The sequence below is a fragment of the Pseudophryne corroboree genome, chromosome 6, assembly GCF_028390025.1.
Source record: "Pseudophryne corroboree isolate aPseCor3 chromosome 6, aPseCor3.hap2, whole genome shotgun sequence".
NCBI classification, from domain to species: Eukaryota; Metazoa; Chordata; class Amphibia; order Anura; family Myobatrachidae; genus Pseudophryne; species Pseudophryne corroboree.
The window spans coordinates 452326995-452348742 of NC_086449.1; the positions used below are offsets into that span (position 1 = coordinate 452326995).

Consider the following 21748-nt stretch of genomic DNA (forward strand, 5'->3'; position numbering starts at 1 on the left):
TAGTGGATGCTGGGAACTCCGAAAGGACCATGGGGAATAGCGGCTCCACACGAGTCTGGGCACAACTAAAATAAAGCTTTTAGACTACCTGGTGTGCACTGGCTCCTCCCACTATGACCCTCCTCCAAGCCTCAGTTAGATTTTTGTGCCCGGCCGAGCTGGATGCACACTAGGGGCTCTCCTGAGCTCCTAGAAAGAAAGTATATTTTAGGTTTGTTTTACAGTGAGACCTGCTGGCAACAGGCTCACTGCAACGAGGGACTAAGGGGAGAAGAAGCGAACCTACCTGCTTGCAGCTAGTTTGGGCTTCTTAGGCTACTGGACACCATTAGCTCCAGAGGGATCGACCGCATGGAACTGGCCTTGGTGTTCGTTCCCGGAGCCGCGCCGCCGTCCCCCTTACAGAGCCAGAAGCAAGAAGAAGTCCGGAAAATCGGCGGCATGAAGACTTCTGTCTTCACCAAGGTAGCGCGCAGCACTGCAGCTGTGTGCCATTGCTCCTCATACACACTTCACACTCCGGTCACTGAGGGTGCAGGGCGCTGGGGGGGGTGCCCTGAGCAGCAATAAAAACACCTTGGCTGGCAAAATAATCACAATATATAGCCCCAGAGGCTATATATGTGATAATTACCCCTGCCAGAATCCTTAAAAAATTGGGAGAAAAGTCAGCGAAAAAGGGGCGGAGCTATCTCCCTCAGCACACTGGCGCCATTTCTCCCTCACTGCTCCGCTGGAAGGAAGCACCCTGGCACTCCCCTGCAGTCTACACTACAGAAAGGGTAAAAAAGAGAGGGGGGGCACTAAATTTAGGCGCAGTAAATATTATAGCAGCTATAGGGGACATAATTCAGTTAGTCCCTGCATTATATAGCGCTCTGGTGTGTGCTGGCATACTCTGTCTCCCCAAAGGGCTTCTGTGGGGTCCTGTCCTCTGTTAGAGCATTCCCGGTGTGTGTGCGGTGTGTCGGTACGGCTGTGTCGACATGTTTGAGGAAAATTATGTGGAGGCGGAGCAGATGCCTATAGAAGTGATGTCACCCCCTGCGGGGCAGACAACCGAGTGGATGGTTTTATGGAAGGAATTACGTTCAAGTGTCGACTCCTTACACCAAAAATTTGACGACATGCCAAATGCGGGACAGCCGGCTTCTCAGCTCGTGCCTGCCCAGGTGTCTCAAAGGCCATCAGGGGCTCTAAAACGCCCGCTACCTCAGATGGCAGACGCAGATGTCGACACGGATACTGATACCAGTGTCGACGACGATGAGTCTAATCTAATGTCCACTAGGGCCTTTCGTTGCATGATTGAGGCAATGAAAGAGGTGTTACACATTTCGGATATAAACCCAGGTACCACTAAAAAGGGTATTATGTTTGGGGAGAAAAAACTACCCGTAGTTTTTCCCCCATCTGAAGAATTAAATGAAGTGTGTGAAGAAGCGTGGGCTTTCCCCGATAAAAGATTGGTAATCTCTAAAAAATTACTAATGGCGTTCCCTTTCCCGCCAGAGGATAGGGCATGTTGGGAAACACCTCCTAGGGTGGATAAAGCGCTCACACGTTTGTCTAAAAAGGTGGCACTTCCGTCTCCGGATACGGCCGCCCTGATGGAGCCTGCGGATAGAAAGCAGGAGGCGATCCTGAAGTCTGTATATACACACTCAGGCATTATACTTAGACCAGCTATTGCGTCAGCATGGATGTGCAGTGCTGCCGCTGCATGGTCAGATTCCCTGTCAGAAAATATTGACACCCTAGACAGGGACACTATTCTGCTAACCATAGAGCATATAAAAGACTCAGTCTTATACATGAGAGATGCACAGAGGGAGATCTGCCGGCTGGCATCTAAAATAAGTGCATTGTCCATTTCTGCTAGGAGAGGCTTATGGACCCGGCAGTGGACAGGGAATGCAGATTCCAAAAGGCACATGGAAGTTTTGCCTTATAAGGGTGAGGAGTTATTCGGGGATGGTCTCTCGGACCTAGTTTCCACAGCAACAGCTGGGAAGTCAGCATTTTTACCCTATGTTCCTTCACAGCCTAAGAAAGCGCCGTTTTATCAGGTACAGTCCTTTCGGACCCAGAAAAACAGGCGAGGAAAAGGCGGGTCTCTTCTGTCCAGAGGCAGAGGTAGGGGAAAAAGGCTGCAACAAACAGCAGGTTCCCAGGAGCAAAAGTCCTCCCCCGCTTCTTCCAAGTCCGCCGCATGACGGTGGGGCTCCACAGGCGGAGCCAGGTACGGTGGGGGGCCGCCTCAAAAATTTCAGTGATCAGTGGGCTCGCTCACAGGTGGATCCCTGGATCTTTCAAGTAGTATCTCAGGGGTACAAGCTGGAATTCGCGGCGTCTCCCCCCCGCCGTTTCCTCAAATCTGCCTTGCCAACAACTCCCTCGGGCAGGGAGGCTGTGCTAGAGGCAATTCACAAGCTGTATTCCCAGCAGGTGATAGTCAAGGTGCCCCTACTTCAACAAGGACGGGGTTACTATTCCACACTGTTTGTGGTACCGAAACCGGACGGTTCGGTGAGACCCATTTTAAATTTGAAATCCTTGAACACATACATAAAAAAATTCAAGTTCAAGATGGAATCGCTCAGGGCGGTTATTGCAAGCCTGGACGAGGGGGATTACATGGTATCCCTGGACATCAAGGATGCTTACCTGCATGTCCCCATTTATCATCCTCACCAGGAGTACCTCAGATTTGCGGTACAGAATTGCCATTACCAATTCCAGACGCTGCCATTTGGACTGTCCACGGCACCGAGGGTGTTTACCAAGGTAATGGCGGAAATGATACTCCTTCGAAAAAAGGGAGTTTTAATTATCCCGTACTTGGACGATCTCCTAATAAAGGCGAGATCCAGGGAGCAGTTGTTGGTAGGAGTAGCACTATCTCAGGAGGTGCTACACCAGCACGGTTGGATTCTGAATATTCCAAAGTCACAGCTGGTTCCGACGACACGTCTACTGTTCCTGGGAATGATTCTGGACACAGTCCAGAAAAAAGTGTTTCTCCCGGAGGAGAAAGCCAAGGAGCTGTCATCTCTAGTCAGAGACCTCCTGAAACCAAAACAGGTGTCGGTGCATCACTGCACGCGAGTCCTGGGAAAGATGGTGGCTTCTTACGAAGCAATTCCTTTTCGGCAGGTTCCATGCCAGAATCTTTCAGTGGGACCTGTTGGACCAATGGTCCGGATCGCATCTTCAGATGCATCGGCTAATAACCCTGTCTCCAAGAACCAGGGTGTCTCTGCTGTGGTGGCTGCAGAGTGCTCATCTTCTAGAGGGCCGCAGATTCGGCATACAGGACTGGGTCCTGGTGACCACGGATGCCAGCCTCCGAGGCTGGGGGGCAGTCACACAGGGAAGAAACTTCCAAGGACTATGGTCGAGTCAGGAGACTTCCCTACACATAAATATTCTAGAACTAAGGGCCATTTACAGTGCCCTAAGTCAGGCAAAATCCCTGCTTCTACACCAGCCGGTACTGATCCAGTCAGACAACATCACGGCGGTCGCCCATGTAAACCGACAGGGCGGCACAAGAAGCAGGACGGCAATGGCAGAAGCCACAAGGATTCTCCGATGGGCGGAAAATCACGTACTAGCACTGTCAGCAGTGTTCATTCCGGGAGTGGACAACTGGGAAGCAGACTTCCTCAGCAGGCACGACCTCCACCCGGGAGAGTGGGGACTTCATCCAGAAGTCTTCACACTGATTGTAAATCGTTGGGAACGGCCACAGGTGGACATGATGGCGTCCCGCCTAAACAAAAAACTAGAGAAATATTGCGCCAGGTCAAGGGACCCTCAGGCGATAGCGGTGGACGCTCTAGTGACACCGTGGGTGTACCAGTCAGTTTGTGTTCCCTCCTCTGCCTCTCATACCAAAGGTACTGAGAATAATAAGAAAACGAGGAGTAAGGACAATACTCATGGTTCCGGATTGGCCAAGAAGAGCGTGGTACCCGGAACTTCGAGAGATGATCTCAGAGGACCCATGGCCTCTGCCGCTCAGACAGGACCTGCTGCAGCAGGGGCCCTGTCTGTTCCAAGACTTACCGCGGCTGCGTTTGACGGCATGGCGGTTGAACGCCGGATCCTAAAGGAAAAGGGCATTCCGGAGGATGTCATTCCTACGCTGATTAAAGCCAGGAAAGATGTAACTGTAAAACATTATCACCGCATATGGCGGAAATATGTTGCTTGGTGTGAGGCCAGTAAGGCCCCAACAGAGGAATTTCACCTGGGTCGATTTCTGCACTTCCTACAGGCAGGAGTGATTATGGGCCTAAAATTAGGCTCCATTAAGGTACAGATATCGGCTCTGTCGATTTTCTTCCAAAAAGAACTAGCTTCACTACCTGAAGTTCAGACATTTGTAAATTGAGTGCTGCATATTCAGCCCCCTTTTGTGCCTCCAGTGGCACCCTGGGATCTCAACGTGGTGTTGAGTTTCCTAAAATCACATTGGTTTGAGCCACTAAAGACCGTGGATCTAAAATATCTCACGTGGAAAGTGGTCATGTTATTGGCCTTGGCTTCGGCCAGGCGTGTATCAGAATTGGCGGCTTTGTCATTTAAAAGCCCTTATCTGATTTTCCATATGGATAGGGCAGAATTGAGGACTCGTCCCCAGTTTCTCCCTAAGTTGGTATATGCTTTTCACTTGAACCAACCTATTGTAGTGCCTGCGGCTACTAGCGACTTGGAGGATTCCAAGTTACTGGACGTAGTCAGGGCCTTGAAAATGTATGTTTCCAGGACGGCTGGAGTCAGGAAAACTGACTCGCTATTTATCCTGTATGCACCCAACAAACTGGGTGCTCCTGCTTCTAAGCAGACTATTGCTCGCTGGATTTGTAGCACAATTCAGCTGGCGCATTCTGCGGCTGGACTGCCGCATCCTAAATCAGTTAAAGCCCATTCTACAAGGAAGGTGGGCTCATCTTGGGCGGCTGCCCGAGGGGTCTCTGCTTTACAACTTTGCCGAACTGCTACTTGGTCAGGGGCAAACACGTTTGCAAAATTCTACAAATTTGATACCCTGGCTGAGGAGGACCTAGAGTTTGCTCATTCGGTGCTGCAGAGTCACCCGCACTCTCCCGCCCGTTTGGGAGCTTTGGTATAATCCCCATGGTCCTTTCGGAGTTCCCAGCATCCACTAGGACGTCAGAGAAAATAAGATTTTACTCACCGGTAAATCTATTTCTCGTAGTCCGTAGTGGATGCTGGGCGCCCATCCCAAGTGCGGATTGTCTGCAATACTTGTACATGGTTATTGTTCACTAAAGGGTTATTGTTATGAGCCATCTGTTGAGAGGCTCAGTTATGTTTCATACTGTTAACTGGATATGGTATCACGAGTTATACGGTGTGAGTGGTGTGGCTGGTATGAGTCTTACCCGGGATTCAAAATCCTTCCTTATTGTGTCAGCTCTTCCGGGCACAGTATCCTAACTGAGGCTTGGAGGAGGGTCATAGTGGGAGGAGCCAGTGCACACCAGGTAGTCTAAAAGCTTTCTTTTAGTTGTGCCCAGACTCCTGCGGAGCCGCTATTCCCCATGGTCCTTTCGGAGTTCCCAGCATCCACTACGGACTACGAGAAATAGATTTACCGGTGAGTAAAATCTTATTTTCTGCTGGGAAGGCATTGTGCTGTATACCAGATGCCTGGCCACCATGTTTGGGCACCTTTTGTTTTGCTTAAATATGTAGAGGGTTAAAAGGAAAACTTTAAAACAATTTCTTACGTCCTAGAGGATGCTGGGGACTCCAAAAGGACCATGGGGTATAGACGGGATCCGCTGGAGACATGGGCACACTATAAGACTTTGGGTGTGAACTGGCTCCTCCCTCTATGCATCTCCTCCAGACCTCAGTTAGAGTCTGTGCCCAGGAGAGACTGGACACACACCAGGGGAGCTCTACTGAGTTTCTCTAAAAAGACTTTGTTAGGCTTTTTTATTTTCAGAGAGACCTGCTGGCTACAGGCTCTCTGCTTCGTGGGAGTGAGGGGAGAGAAGTCAGACCTACTTCTTCTGAGTTAAGGGCTCTGCTGCTTAGGCTACTGGACACCACTAGCTCCAGAGGGTTCGATCACTTGGTGCGCCTAGCTGCTTTTTCCTGGAGCCGCGCCGTCAACCCCCTCACAGAAGCCAGAATAAAGAAGCCGGGTGAGTATACAGAAGGCAGAAGACTTCAGTGACGGCAGAAGACTTCAGTAACGAAGGTACAGCGGACCGCTGCGCTCCATGCTCCCACACACCAACGGCATGTGCAGGGGGGAGTTCCCTGGGCAGCAGGTTACTGGAGTTTTCACTGGCAAATAAACATATTAGAGGTGCCTGGGCACTATGTATGGGACTACAGCGCGCCGGGTGGGGGCGTGGCTTAGCCGCACAGCTTACCAGCGCCATTTTCTCTTCACAGAGCATGCAGAGACGCTGGCCCGGACCTCCACTCTCCTTTACAAGTACAGGGAGCAAAACGGGGGGGGGGGGGGCACAGTAAATTGGTGCTCCCCTGTGGGTCTGTCCCCTATTGCCAGTGTGAGTGTGTGTGTGTCGGTACAGTGTGTCGACATGTCTGAGGCTGAGTGCTCCTCCCCGGAGGAAGTTACGGGGGGCGCAGAGAAGGATTTGGGAGTGACTCTGTCGGCACAGCCGACTGCTGATATGTTGAGTACAGTAAATGCAAATGTGGCGTTATTGTCTAAGAGGCTGGATAAATCTGATTCTCAGACACAAAGAAAAAGTGGAAGGCTGCATTCACATAGTCTAATCTCAGACACAAACCTGGAGAAAATCCATGGAGGACGCCTTGTCTCAAGTACAGGCCCCCTCGGGGTCACAGAAACGTTCCTTTACCCAGATGACGGATACAGATACCGACACAGACTCTGATTCCAGTGTATACTTTATTGAAGCCAGTTTACATCCAAAATTGGTAAAGAGTATTCAGTACATGATTGTGGCTATTAAAGATGTTTTACATATTTCTGAGGAACCTCCTGTTCCAGATACAAGGGCTTGTTTATTTAAAGGGAAAAAGCCTGAGGTGACGTTTTCCCCCTCTCATGAACTGAACGCTGTTTGTGAAAAGGCGTGGGAGTCGCCTGACAAAAGGTGGCAGATTCCCAAGAGTTTTTATGGCATATCCTTTCCCCTCTGACGACGGAAAATTGGGAGTCATCTCCCAATGTGAACAAGGCTCTGTCCCGACTGTCCAAAAAAGTGGCGCTTCCGTCTCCTGACACGGCTGCCCTCAAGGATCCTGCGGATCGCAAGCAGGAAACGACGTTAAAGGCCATTTATGTCACTACGGGTGCACTCCTCAGACCTGCCGTATCGTCGGCATGGGTGAGTGGGCTGATAATTTGGCATCTGACATGGATACCCTTGATAAGGATAACATTCTTGTGACTCTTGGTTATATCAGGGATGCTGCAGCTTACCTAAAGGATGCGGCGAGGGATATTGGCCTCTTGGGAGCAAGGGCCAATGCCATGGCAGTCTCGGCCAGGAGGGCGCTGTGGATTCATCAATGGAATGCTGATGCTGACTCCAAGAAAGCTATGGAAGCTCTCACTTTTAAAGGTAGTGTCTTGTTTGGTGACGGCCTCGCTGACCTGGTGTCTACCGCTACTGCGGGTAAGTCATCTTTTCTTCTTTATGTTCCCGCACAACAGAAAAAGGCGCCCCATTATCAGATGCAGTCCTTTCGGCCTAATAAATAGAAAAAAGAAAGTGGCTCGTCCTTCCTCGCTTCAAAAGGTAGAGGAAGGGGAAAAAGGTCGCCTGCTGTGTCTGGCGCCCAGGACCAAAAGTCCTCCCCCGCCTCTGCCAAGTCGACCGCATGATGCTGGGGCTCCCCTACGGGAGTCCATGCCGGTGGGGGCCCGTCTCTGAATCTTCAGTCAGGTCTGGTTTCAATCGGGCCTAGATCCTTGGGTCTTAGACATAGTGTCCCAAGGATACAAACTGGAGTTTCAGGAGATGCCCCCTGCCGATTTTTCATATCAGCCTTGCCAGTTTCTATCCCAGAAAGGGAAGTAGTAAATGCTGCGATACAAAAGCTGTGTCAACAGAGGGTCATTGTCCTGGTTCCCCCGTCCCAACTGGGGGAAGGGTTCTATTCGAGCCTCTTTGTCGTGCCAAAGCCGGACGGCTCGGTCAGACCGATCCTGAACCTAAAATCCCTCAATCTGTACTTGAAAACTTTCAAGTTCAAGATGGAATCTCTTCGAGCTGTGATCTCCAGCCTAGAAGGGGGGGATTTTATGGTGTCAGTCGACATAAAAGATGCCTACTTACACGTCCCGATATATCCTCCACATCAGGCCTGCCTGAGATTTGCGGTGCAGGATTGTCATTACCAATTTCAGACGTTGCCGTTTGGGCTTTCCACGGCCCCGAGGGTCTTCACCAAAGTGATGGCGGAAATGATGGTACTCCTACGCAAGCAGGGTGTCACAATTATCCCATACTTGGACGATCTCCGAGATCAAAGGAGCAGTTGCTAAGAAATGTGGAACTCTCCCTGACGGTTCTGCGACATCATGGTTGGATTCTAAATTTGCCGAAGTCTCAGTTGATCCCGACAACTCGGCTGCCCTTCTTGGGCATGATCCTAGACACAGAACTACAGAGAGTGTTTCTCCCGGCGGAAAAAGCTCTGGAAATCCTTTGCATGGTCAAGGAGTTTCTGAAACCGGCAAGAGTGTCGATTCATCAATGCACTCGAGTGCTAGGGAAGATGGTTGCGGCTTACGAAGCCGGATCCGTTTGGCAGGTTTCATGCCCGGATGTTTTTAGTGGGATCTGCTGAACAAATTGTTCGGGTCTCACCTGCACATGCACCGGAAAATTAGTCTATCTTCCAGGACCAGAATTTCTCTCCTGTGGTGGCTGCAAAGTTCTCACCTTCTGGAGGGACGCAGGTAAGGAATCCAGGATTGGGTCCTACTGACCACGGATGCAAGTCTCCGAGGCTGGGGTGCAGTCACACAAGGAAGAAGTTTCCAGGGAAAATGGTCAAGCCAGGAAACTTGTCTCCACGTAAACGTTCTGGAGTTAAGAGCCATTTACAACGGCCTTCTGCAAGCGGAACACCTTCTTCGAGGTCTACCTGTCCTGATTCAGTCGGACAACGTAACAGCGGTAGCGTACGTAAACCGCCAGGGCGGAACAAAGAGCAGAGCGGCGATGGCGGAGGCCACAAGGGTTCTCCGCTGGACGTAAAAGCACGTGAGCGCTCTGTCAGCAGTCTTCCTTCCGGGCGTGGACAACTGGGAAGCAGACTTCCTCAGCAGACAAGATCTCCATCCGGGAGAGTGGGCTCTTCATCAGGAGGTATTTGCAGAAGTATCAAGGCGTTGGGGAATTCCTCAAATAGACATGATGGCGTCTCGCCTCAACAAGAAGATTCCGAGGTATTGTTCCAGGTCAAGGGACCCCCAAGCCAGTGCAGTGGACGCTCTGGTAACTCCGTGGGTGTATCAGTCGGTATATGTGTTCCCTCCACTTCCTCTCATTCCAAAGGTGTTGAGGATCATAAGACGAACAAGGGTTCCAGCAGTACTTGTCGTTCCAGATTGGCCCACGGAGGGCCTGGTATCCGGATCTTCAGGAATTGGTCATAGAAGATCCTTGTCCACTTCCTCTCGGAGAGGAGGTTGTACGCCAAATCCTAGCTCGAAAGGGTATTCCTGGGGAAGTCATCCCCACTCTCCTTAAAGCTAGAAAGGAGGTCACGGCGAAGCATTATCACCGTATTTGGAGAAAATGTGTCGTGGTGTGAAGCCAAGAAAGCTCCGGCGGAGGAGTTTCAGCTAGGTCATTTCCTCCATTTTTTGCAGGCGGGCGTGGATGCAGGCCTGAAATTGGGTTAAATCAAAGTGCAGAGTTCGGCTTTATCTATTTTCTTCAAAAAGAATTGGCCGCCCTTCCTGAAGTTCAGACTTTCGTGAAGGGAGTGCTACATATCCATCCCCCGTTTGTGCCACCCGTGGGATCTTGACGTGGTGTTGCAATTTCTTATGTCTTACTGGTTTGAACCTTTGCGAAAGGTTGTGTTGAAATTTTTCACTTGGAAAGTGGTCATGCTTTTAGCCTCCGCGTCCGCCAGACGGGTGTCGGAATTGGCGGCTTTGTCTCACAAGAGTCCATATTTGATTTTCCATGTGGATAGAGCGAAATTGAGGACTCGTCAACAATTTCTGGCGAAGGTGGTTTCTTCGTTTCACATAAATCAACCTATTGTGCCTGTGGCTTCGGATGCCGTGACGGTGCCAAAATCTCTCGATGTCGTGAGAGCTTTGAAAATTTGTCGCCAGAACGGCTCTGGTTAGGAAAACGGAGGCTCTGTTTGTCCTGTATGCTTCCAACAAGATTGGAAATCCTGCTTCCAAGCAGACTATTGCATGCTGGATTTGTAATACGATTCAGCACGCTCATTCTACGGCTGGTTTGCCGTTGCCGAAGTCAGTGAAGGCCCATTCTACCAGGAAGGTGGGCCCATCTTGGGCGGCTGCCCGAGGGGTCTCGGCACTTCAACTTTGCCGAGCAGATACGTGGTCGGGTTCAAACAATTTTGCTAAGTTCTAAAAGTTTGAGACCCTAGCTGATGAGGACCTCGTGTTACTCAATCGGTGCTGCAGAGTCGTCCGCACTCTCCCGCCCGGTCTGGAGCTTTGGTATGGACCCCATGGTCCTTTTGGAGTCCCCAGCATCCTCTAGGACGTAAGAGAAAATAGGATTTTAATACCTACCGGTAAATCCTTTTCTCTGACGTCCTAGTGGATGCTGGGACTTCCGTAAGGACCATGGGGAGGGGGGGGGGGGGGGGTAGCGGCTCCGCAGGAGACTGGGCACAAAAGTAAAAGCTTTAGACTAGCTGGTGTGCACTGGCTCCTCCCCCTATGACCCTCCTCCAAGCCTCAGTTAGATTTTTGTGCCCGAACGAGAAGGGTGCATGGTAGGTGGCTCTCCTGAGCTGCTTAGAAGTAAAAGTTTAAATAGTTTTTTTATTTTCAGTGAGTACTGCTGGCAACAGGCTCACTGCATCGTGGGACTAAGGGGAGAAGAAGCGAACTCACCTGCGTGCAGAGTGGATTGGGCTTCTTGGCTACTGGACATTAGCTCCAGAGGGACGATCACAGGTTCAGCCTGGATGGGTCCCGGAGCCGCGCCGCCGGCCCCCTTACAGAGCCAGAAGAGCGAAGAGATCCGGAGAAAGTGGCGGCAGAAGACGTTCCTGTCTTCAAATAAGGTAGCGCACAGCACTGCAGCTGTGCGCCATTGCTCTCAGCACACTTCACACTCCGGTCACTGAGGGTGCAGGGCGCTGGGGGGGAGCGCCCTGAGACGCAATAAAACACTATAAAAACCTTATATGGCTAAAGAAATGCATCACATATAGCTCCTGGGCTATATGGATGCATTTAACCCCTGCCAGTTTTCCTGAAAAAAGCGGGAGAAAAGGCCGCCGAGAAGGGGGCGGAGCCTATCTCCTCAGCACACGAGCGCCATTTTCCCTCACAGTTCCGCTGGAAGGAAGGCTCCCTGACTCTCCCCTGCAGTCCTGCTACAAGAATCAGGGTAAAACAAGAGAGGGGGGGCACTATTGGCAGCTAATATATAATACAGCAGCTATAACAGGGAGTAACACTTATATAAGGTTATCCCTGCATATATATAGCGCTCTGGTGTGTGCTGGCAAACTCTCCCTCTGTCTCCCCAAAGGGCTAGTGGGGTCCTGTCCTCTATCAGAGCATTCCCTGTGTGTGTGCTGGGTGTCGGTACGATTGTGTCGACATGTATGAGGAGCAAAATGATGTGGAAGCAGAGCAATTGCCTGTGTTAGTGATGTCACCCCCTAGGGAGTAGACACCTGACTGGATGGTCGTATTTAAAGAATTACGTGACAATGTCAGCACTTTGCAAAAAACTGTTGACGACATGAGACAGCCGGCAAATCAGTTAGTGCCTGTTCAGGCGTCTCAGACACCGTCAGGGGCGCTAAAACGCCCGTTACCTCAGATGGTCGACACAGACCCAGACACGGATACTGAATCCAGTGTCGACGGTGAGGAGACAAACGTAATGTCCAGTAGGGCCACACGTTACATGATCACGGCAATGAAGGAGGCATTGAACATTTCTGACACTACAAGTACCACAAAAAAGGGTATTATGTGGGGTGTGAAAAAACTACCAGTAGTTTTTCCTGAATCAGAGGAATTAAATGAGGTGTGTGATAAAACGTGGGTTTCCCCCGAGAAAAAACTGCTGATTTCTAACACATTATTGGCACTATACCCTTTCCCGCCAGAGGTTAGGGCACGTTGGGAAACACCCCCTAGGGTAGATAAGGCGCTCACACGCTTATCAAAACAAGTGGCGTTACCGTCTCCTGATACGGCCGCCCTCAAGGAACCAGCTGATAGAAGGCTGGAAAATATCCTAAAAGGTATATACACACATACTGGTGTTATACTGCAACCAGCAATCGCCTCAGCCTGGATGTGCAGCGCTGGAGTGGCTTGGTCGGATTCCCTGACTGAAAATATTGATACCCTGGATAGGGACAGTATTTTATTAACTATAGAGCATTTAAAGGATGCATTACTATATATGCGTGATGCACAGAGGGATATTTGCACCCTGGCATCAAGAGTAAGTGCGATGTCCATTTCTGCCAGAAGAGCGTTATGGACGCGACAGTGGTCAGGTGATGCAGATTCCAAACGACATATGGAAGTATTGCCGTATAAAGGGGAGGAGTTATTTGGGGTCGGTCTATCAGACCTGGTGGCCACGGCAACGGCTGGAAAGTCCACCTTTTTACCCCAGGTCACCTCTCAGCAGAAAAAGACACCGTCTTTTCAAACTCAGTCCTTTCGTTCCTATAAGAACAAGCGAGCAAAAGGCCACTCATTTCTGCCCCGGGGCAGAGGAAGAGGAAAAAGACTGCACCAGGCAGCCTCTTCCCAGGAGCAGAAGCCCTCCCCCGCTTCTGCCAAGTCTTCAGCATGACGCTGGGGCTTTACAAGCGGACTCTGGCACGGTGGGGGCCCGTCTCAAAAATTTCAACGCGCAGTGGGCTCACTCGCAAGTGGACCCCTGGATCCTGCAGGTAGTATCACAGGGGTACAAATTGGAATTCGAGACGTCTCCCCCTCGCCGATTCCTGAAGTCTACTCTTCCAACACCTCCCTCCGACAGGGAGGCAGTATTGGAAGCTATTCACAAGCTGTATTCCCAGCAGGTGATAATCAAGGTACCCCTCCTACAACAGGGAAAGGGGTATTATTCCACGCTGTTTGTGGTACCGAAGCCGGACGGCTCGGTGAGACCAATTTTAAATCTGAAATCCTTGAACACTTACATAAAAAGGTTCAAATTCAAGATGGAATCACTCAGAGCAGTGATGGCGAACCTGGAAGAAGGGGACTATATGGTATCTCTGGACATCAAAGATGCTTATCTCCATGTCCCAATCTTCCCTTCTCACCAGGGGTACCTCAGGTTTGTGGTTCAAAACTGTCATTATCAGTTTCAGACGCTGCCGTTTGGATTGTCCACGGCACCCCTGGTCTTTACCAAGGTAATGGCCGAAATGATGATTCTTCTTCGAAGAGAAGGCGTCTTAATTATCCCTTACTTGGACGATCTCCTGATAAGGGCAAGATCCAGGGAACAGTTAGAGTTCGGAGTAGCACTGTCTCAGGTAGTGCTACGTCAGCACGGGTGGATTCTAAATATCCCAAAATCACAGCTGATTCCAACAACACGTCTACTGTTCCTGGGGATGATTCTGGACACAGTCCAGAAAAAGGTGTTTCTCCCGGAGGAGAAGGCCAGGGAGTTATCCGAGCTAGTCAGGAACCTCCTAAAACCAGGCCAAGTGTCAGTGCATCAATGCACGAGAGTCCTGGGAAAAATGGTGGCTTCTTACGAAGCAATTCCATTCGGAAGATTCCATGCAAGAACTTTTCAGTGGGATCTGCTGGACAAATGGTCCGGATCGCATCTTCAGATGCATCAGCGGATAACCCTATCTCCAAGGACAAGGGGGTGTCTCCTGTGGTGGTTACAGAGTGCTCATCTTCTAGAGGGCCGCAGATTCGGCATTCAGGATTGGATGCTGGTGACCACGGATGCCAGTCTGAGAGGCTGGGGAGCAGTCACACAGGGAAGAAATTTCCAGGGCTTGTGGTCAAGCATGGAAACGTCTCTTCACATAAATATCCTGGAACTAAGGGCCATTTACAATGCCCTAAGTCACAATGGCAGAAGCTGCAAGGATTCTCCGCTGGGCGGAAAATCATGTGGTAGCACTGTCAGCAGTGTTCATTCCGGGAGTGGACAACTGGGAAGCAGACTTCCTCAGCAGACACGACCTCCACCCGGGGGAGTGGGGACTTCACCCAGAAGTCTTCCAAGTGATTGTAAACCGTTGGGAAAAACCAAAGGTGGACATGATGGCGTCCCGTCTCAACAAAAAACTGGACTGATATTGCGCCAGGTCAAGGGACCCTCAGGCAATAGCGGTGGACGCTCTGGTAACACCGTGGGTGTACCAGTCGGTGTATGTGTTCCCTCCTCTGCCTCTCATACCCAAAGTACTGAGAATCATAAGAAGGAGAGGAGTAAGAACTATACTCGTGGCTCCGGATTGGCCAAGAAGAACTTGGTACCCGGAACTGCAAGAGATGCTCACGGAGGACCCGTGGCCTCTACCTCTCAGAAAGGACCTGCTCCAGCAGGGACCTTGTCTGTTTCAAGACTTACCGCGGCTGCGTTTGACGGCATGGAGGTTGAACGCCGGATCCTGAAGGAAAAAGGCATTCCAGATGAAGTCATCCCTACCCTGGTCAAGGCCAGAAAGGATGTAACCGCAAAACATTATCACCGCATTTGGCGGAAATATGTTGCGTGGTGTGAGGCCAAGAAGGCCCCTACAGAGGAATTTCAACTGGGTCGTTTCCTGCATTTCCTGCAAACAGGACTATCTATGGGCCTAAAATTAGGGTCCATTAAGGTTCAAATTTCGGCCCTGTCAATCTTCTTCCAAAAAGAACTGGCTTCAGTGCCTGAAGTTCAGACGTTTGTCAAAGGGGTACTGCATATACAGCATCCTTTTGTGCCTCCAGTGGCACCTTGGGATCTCAATGTAGTGTTGAGTCTCCTAAAATCACATTGGTTTGAACCACTCACCACTGTAGAATTGAAATATCTCCCATGGATAGTGGTCATGCTGTTAGCCCTGGCTTCAGCCAAGCGTGTTTCTGAATTGGCGGCTTTATCATATAAATGCCCTTACCTAATTTTTCATTCAGACTGGGCAGAACTGAGGACTCGCCCTCAATTTCTCCCTAAGGTGGTTTTAGCGTTTCACATGAACCAGCCTATTGTGGTACCTGCGGCGACTAGGGACTTGGAGGACTCCAAGTTGCTGGACGTAGTCAGGGCCCTGAAAATATGTTTCCAGGACGGCTGGAGTCAGAAAATCTGACTCGCTGTTTATCCTGTATGCACCCAACAAGCTGGGTGCTCCTGCTTCTGCGCAGACGATTGCTCGTTGGATTTGTAGTACAATTCAGCTTGCACATTCTGTGGCAGGCCTGCCACAGCCAAAATCTGTAAAAGCCCATTCCACAAGGAAGGTGGGCTCATCTTGGGCGGCTGCCCGAGGGGTCTCGGCTTTACAACTTTGCCGAGCAGCTACTTGGTCAGGGGCAAACACGTTTGCTAAATTCTACAAATTTGATACCCTGGCTGAGGAGGACCTGGAGTTCTCTCATTCGGTGCTGCAGAGTCATCCGCACTCTCCCGCCCGTTTGGGAGCTTTGGTATAATCCCCATGGTCCTTACGGAAGTCCCAGCATCCATTAGGACGTCAGAGAAAATAAGAATTTACTTACCGATAATTCTATTTCTCGTAGTCCGTAGTGGATGCTGGGCGCCCATCCCAAGTGCGGATTGTCTGCAATACTTGTATATAGTTATTGTTACAAAAAAATCGGGTTGTTTATTGTTGTGAGCCATCTTTTCAGAGGCTCCTACGTTTATCATGCTGTTAACTGGGTTCAGATCACAGGTTGTACGGTGTGATTGGTGTGGCTGGTATGAGTCTTACCCGGGATTCAAAATCCTTCCTTATTATGTACGCTCGTCCGGGCACAGTATCCTAACTGAGGCTTGGAGGAGGGTCATAGGGGGAGGAGCCAGTGCACACCAGCTAGTCTAAAGCTTTTACTTTTGTGCCCAGTCTCCTGCGGAGCCGCTACCCCCCCCCCCCCCCCCCCCCATGGTCCTTACGGAAGTCCCAGCATCCACTACGGACTACGAGAAATAGAATTATCGGTAAGTAAATTCTTATTTTCTCCTAGTCCGTAGAGGATGCTGGGCGCCCATCCCAGTGCGGACTGTTGCTTGCAGTTGTATTATTAGTTGTTTCGATTACACAAAGGTTGTGTATCAGTTATGTTCAGCTTGTTGCTGTTTTTCGTTCATACTGTTCTCTGGTTTCCTGCTAGTCCAGTTGTACGGTGTGTTTGTGGTGTGAGCTGGTATGTATCTCACCCATTGTGTACCAAAAAAATTATTTTCCTAGAAATGTCCGTCTCCCTGGGCACAGTTCCTATAACTGAGGTCTGGAAGAGGGGCATAGAGGGAGGAGCCAGTTCACACCCATTCAAAGTCTTATAGTGTGCCCATGTCTCCTGTGGATCCCGTCTATACCCCATGGTCCTTTTGGAGTCCCCTGCATCCTCTACGGACTAGGAGAAAAGGATTGACCAGTAGGTATTAATATCCTATTTTAAGTGGGTTTGATGTGAATAGTAACTTTGATTTATCTTCTGTTGTGATTGTGCTTTCATTTCTTTAGGTGTTTAAAATGTGCGTCAAAAATTTACGCAGCAAATATTGAGTCATTCAGATAGGTTGGAAAATACTGTTGAAATAAATAATAGCATAGTCTCTGTTCCTATATATGTGTGTATATACACACTTTTTTTCTGATGTTAAACATTTGTCAGAAATAGTGTAGGTAAAATTTGGGTTCTGTAGGCAATTTTTTTTTTAGCAGACTGAGAATTACTTGGGATATTTAGATTGATGAAACATTCTGTCCCGTGGTGTGGCAATCAGTTAAAAACTGCATTATCTGTTTGTTTTTTTACAATGAGAAAATTGTCATTTTAGTTTTTCAAGTTTTTATAATGATTTATACATGTGGGTATTACTAAAATATTAAATTTTCTTAATCTATTCATTTTTTAGGTGATACAATTGTCCAACATGGAAGAGTCTTTGTGGTGTTAAATATGCTGCTGTTGAACAAGATATTAATGGTACAGTAGTAACTGGTTGTTTCTGCTCTTTAAAATTCACAGCAATTTTATGTTTTCAGTTCTGTTTAGGTAACAACTATTTGTAATCGTTGACTCTTTTAGAACATAATTTTTCTGGGTCAGTATACCTGTATGAAAATACAATGTATGCACTGGAGCAGTAATCTGTATTAGTGACTGTGCTCATACATGTGTACAGTTAAACTTTTGCAATAAACTATACTTTAACATTAAACTATAGCCATTCTATTTTGTTTGTTGGAAATATATTACTTTGGGGTTGAAGTGAGGAGTACTTAGCTTTAGTTATTTATTAGTCAGGGTGACAGTGTCTGAACCTTAGTTGACGTTGAGCAATATTGTGGTTTTACCACAGCATTTTCTGTGAAACCGCCTATTTTAAAGATGGGTAAATTAAAAGGTTGTGTGTTTACTGTTTTTAATTAGGCAACCTTCTTGATGCTTCTTTGTTCGCACATTTTCCTTCTCATTTTTTGCAGTGTGCAAAATGATTAGTGAATTGATATAAAAAGAGCATATTATGGCAGTGTTTAACCAATGAGCTGGCTCATATTTTTTCAAAAAAATACATTCTTTTTTATGATTGAATTTCTTCTGTACAAACATCGATGGCAGACATACCAGACCACTGCAACAATATTTTCCAGGCAGAAGCTCCTCTCTGCAGCCACAGGGTGGGGGTGCTGCAGTGATCGACAGCGCTGGGGAAGGGAACCGGAGGGCCTGTGAGGTCCCTCTGATAGCAGCTGCTGGAATATTCTCTTCCAGCAGCCACACAGTGGGCTTTCTTACTGGTGGCAGCAGATGTCAAGGAAAACCCTTCCTGGTGCGACCACACATTTTATGGATTAAGCTACACACCAGACTTCCTGTCAGTATTGGGCTGCCCACAATAGCGGAGACCTTTTGCCATAAATCTGACAGGCCAAGACAAAATTGCAGTTTCCAGTTATTTTGATGATTGGCATCTAATGGGGCTCAAACAGTGCATTCATTTGATGTCTGCCCACATGTGATTTTTCTGTGGCATATAAATACTAAAACAAAAGGTAATACTTTGGGCTGAATTCAATTGTTGCGTGTGGCAATCAGCTGCCATTTCAGCTGGCTACACCCCCGGAAGTGGTGAACGGAAATGTGAGAAATGACTGCTGTTTGCGTGCCCAGCACTTTTCCTGTGACGTCCATTAGTTTAGTCTGTGTTTTGTCACTTTACACTGCTAAACACTGACTATTTGGGTGCAATAATTAAAGGGCGCCTAAAAGCAATTTAATTTCTCTGATGTCCTAGAGGATGCTGGGAACTCCGTAAGGACCATGGGGGATAGACGGGCTCCGCAGGAGACTGGGCACTCTAAGAAATAATTAGGACTACTGGTGTGCACTGGCTCCTCCCTCTATGCCCCTCCTCCAGACCTCAGTTAGAATCTGTGCCCGGCTCGAGCTGGTTGCACACTAGGGGCTCTCCTGAGCTTCTAGTAAAGAAAGTATTTATTAGGTTTTTTATTTTCAGTGAGATCTGCTGGCAACAGACTCACTGCTACGAGGGATTTAGGGGAGAGAAGCGAACCTACCTGCTTGCAGCTAGCTTGGGCTTCTAGGCTACTGGACACCATTAGCTCCAGAGGGATCGAACACAGGCCCAGCCTCGGTCGTCCGGTCCCGGAGCCGCGCCGCCGTCCCCCCTGCAGAGCCAGAAGCAAGAAGAACGTCCTGGAAATCGGCGGCTGAAGACTCCGGTCTTCATTAAGGTAGCGCACAGCACTGCAGCTGTGCGCCATTGCTCCCTATGCACACCACATACTCCGGTCACTGATGGGTGCAGGGCGCTGGGGGGGGCGCCCTGGGCTTCAATTAGAGTACCTTAAATTGGCAAAACAACACATAATATAGTCTAATAAACCTATATATGTGTAAAAATCCCCTGCCATAATATTAATAAAAGAGCGGGAGAATCCCGCCGAAAAAGGGGCGGGGCTATCTCCCTCAGCACACTGGCGCCATTTCCTCTTCACAGCTCCGCTGGAAGACAGCTCCCCAGGCTCTCCCCTGCAGTTTCCAGGCTCAAAGGGTAAAAAAAGAGAGGGGGGGCACTAAATTTAGGCGCAAAACTGTATTGTATAGCTGCTATAGGGAAAATCACTTTGTGTAGTGTAAATCCCTGTTTATATAGCGCTGTGGTGTGTGCTGGCATACTCTCTCTCTGTCTCCCCAAAGGACTTTGTGGGGTCCTGTCCTCAGTCAGAGCATTCCCTGTGTGTGTGCGGTGTGTCGGTACGGCTGTGTCGACATGTTTGATGAGGATGCTTATGTGGAGGCGGAGCAGGTGCCGATAAATGTGATGTCACCCCCTGCGGGGTCGACACCAGAGTGGATGGATATGTGGAAGGTATTAACCGACAGTGTCAACTCCTTACATAAAAGGTTCGATGACATAACAGCTGTGGAACAGCCGGCTTCTCAGCCAGTGCCTGCCCAGGCGTCTCAATGGCCATCAGGGGCTCAAAAACGCCCGCTACCTCAGATGGCAGACACGGATGTCGACACGGAGTCTGACTCCAGTGTCGACGACGACGAGACTAATGTACATTCCACTAGGGCCATCCGTTGCATGATTACGGCAATGAAAAATGTGTTGCACATTTCTGACATTAACCCAGGTACCACTAAAAAGGGTATTATGTTTGGGGAGAAAAAGCAACCAGTGTTTTTTTCCCCCATCAGATGAGTTAAATGAAGTGTGTGAAGAAGTGTGGGCTCCCCCTGATAAAAAACTAGTGATTTCTAAAAAGTTACTAATGGCGTACCCTTTCCCGCCAGAGGACAGGGTACGTTGGGAGACATCCCCGAGGGTGGATAAAGCGCTCACACGCTTGTCAAAAAAGGTGGCACTACCGTCTCAGGATACGGCCGCCTTAAAGGAGCCTGCGGATAGAAAGCAGGAGGCTATCCTGAAGTCTGTATATACACACTCAGGTACTATACTGAGACCTGCTTTTGCTTCAGCATGGATCTGCAGTGCTGCAGCAGCGTGGTCTGATTCCCTGTCTGATAACATTGATTCCCTTGACAGGGACACTATATTGCTAACCATAGAGCATATTAAAGACGTAGTCTTATATATGAGAGATGCACAGAGGGATATTTGCTGGCTGGCATCTAGAATAAATGCAATGTCCATTTCTGCCAGGAGAGTATTATGGACTCGGCAGTGGACAGGTGATGCGGATTCTAAAAGGCACATGGAGGTTTTGCCTTACAAGGGTGAGGAATTGTTTGGGGATGGTCTCTCGGACCTCGTTTCCACAGCGACAGCTGGGAAGTCGACATTTTTACCTCAGGTTCCCTCACAGCCTAAGAAAGCACCGTATTATCAGGTACAGTCCTTTCGGCCCCAGAAAGGCAAGCGGGTTAAAGGCGCGTCCTTTCTGCCCTGAGGCAGGGGTAGAGGGAAAAAGCTGCACCATACAGCCAGTTCCCAAGAACAAAAATCCTCCCCTGCTTCCACTAAATCCACCGCATGACGCTGGGGCTCCACTGGTGGAGCCAGGTGCGGTGAGGGCCCGTCTCCGGAACTTCAGCGACCGGTGGGTTCGCTCACAGGTGGATCCCTGGGTTCTACAAGTGGTATCTCAGGGATACAAGCTGGAATTCGAGACGTCTCCCCCTCGCCGTTACCTCAAATCAGCCTTGCCAGCTACTCCCCCGGACAGGGAGGTAGTGCTGGCGGCAATTCACAAGCTGTACCTCCAGCAGGTGATAATAAAAGTTCCCCTCCTTCAACAGGGACGGGGTTACTATTCCACAATGTTTGTGGTACCGAAACCAGACTGTTCGGTGAGACCCATTCTAAATTTGAAATCCTTGAACACTTATATAAGGAGGTTCAAGTTCAAAATGGAATCGCTCAGGGCGGTTATTGCAAGCCTGGAAGAAGGGTATTACATGGTATCACTGGACATCAAGGATGCTTACCTGCATGTCCCCATTTACCCACCTCACCAGGTGTACCTCCGTTTTGTGGTACAAGACTGCCATTACCAATTCCAGACGTTGCCGTTTGGTCTGTCTACGGCACCGAGGGTATTTACCAAGGTAATAGCCGAAATGATGATACTCCTTCGAAAGAAGGGAGTTATAATTATCCCGTACTTGGACGATCTCCTTATAAAGGCGAGGTCCAGGGAGCAGTTGTTGGTCGGAGTAGCACTATCTCAGGAAGTGCTACAACAGCACGGCTGGATTCTGAATATTCCAAAGTCGCAGCTGGTTCCTACGACGCGTCTACTGTTCCTGGGTATGATTCTGGACACAGAACAGAAGAAGGTGTTTCTCCCGGAGGAGAAGGCCAAGGAG

The 21748-nt window shown here is 49.3% G+C and overlaps 1 protein-coding gene across 2 annotated transcripts in view; it reads left to right on the top strand.

Annotated features, from left to right (window-relative positions):
- ZBED4 (zinc finger BED-type containing 4) overlaps nt 1-21748 on the top strand; it is a 51186-nt gene that overhangs the window by 17502 nt on the left and 11936 nt on the right. Inside the window, exon 2 of one of the 2 annotated variants that reach the window (XM_063927127.1) lies at nt 17301-17371. The exons of the other annotated variant lie outside the window; for it this stretch is intronic. The gene's annotated coding sequence lies outside the window, so the exon portion shown is untranslated. The remainder of the gene's footprint in view (nt 1-17300; nt 17372-21748) is intronic. 2 annotated transcript variants of the gene reach the window in all.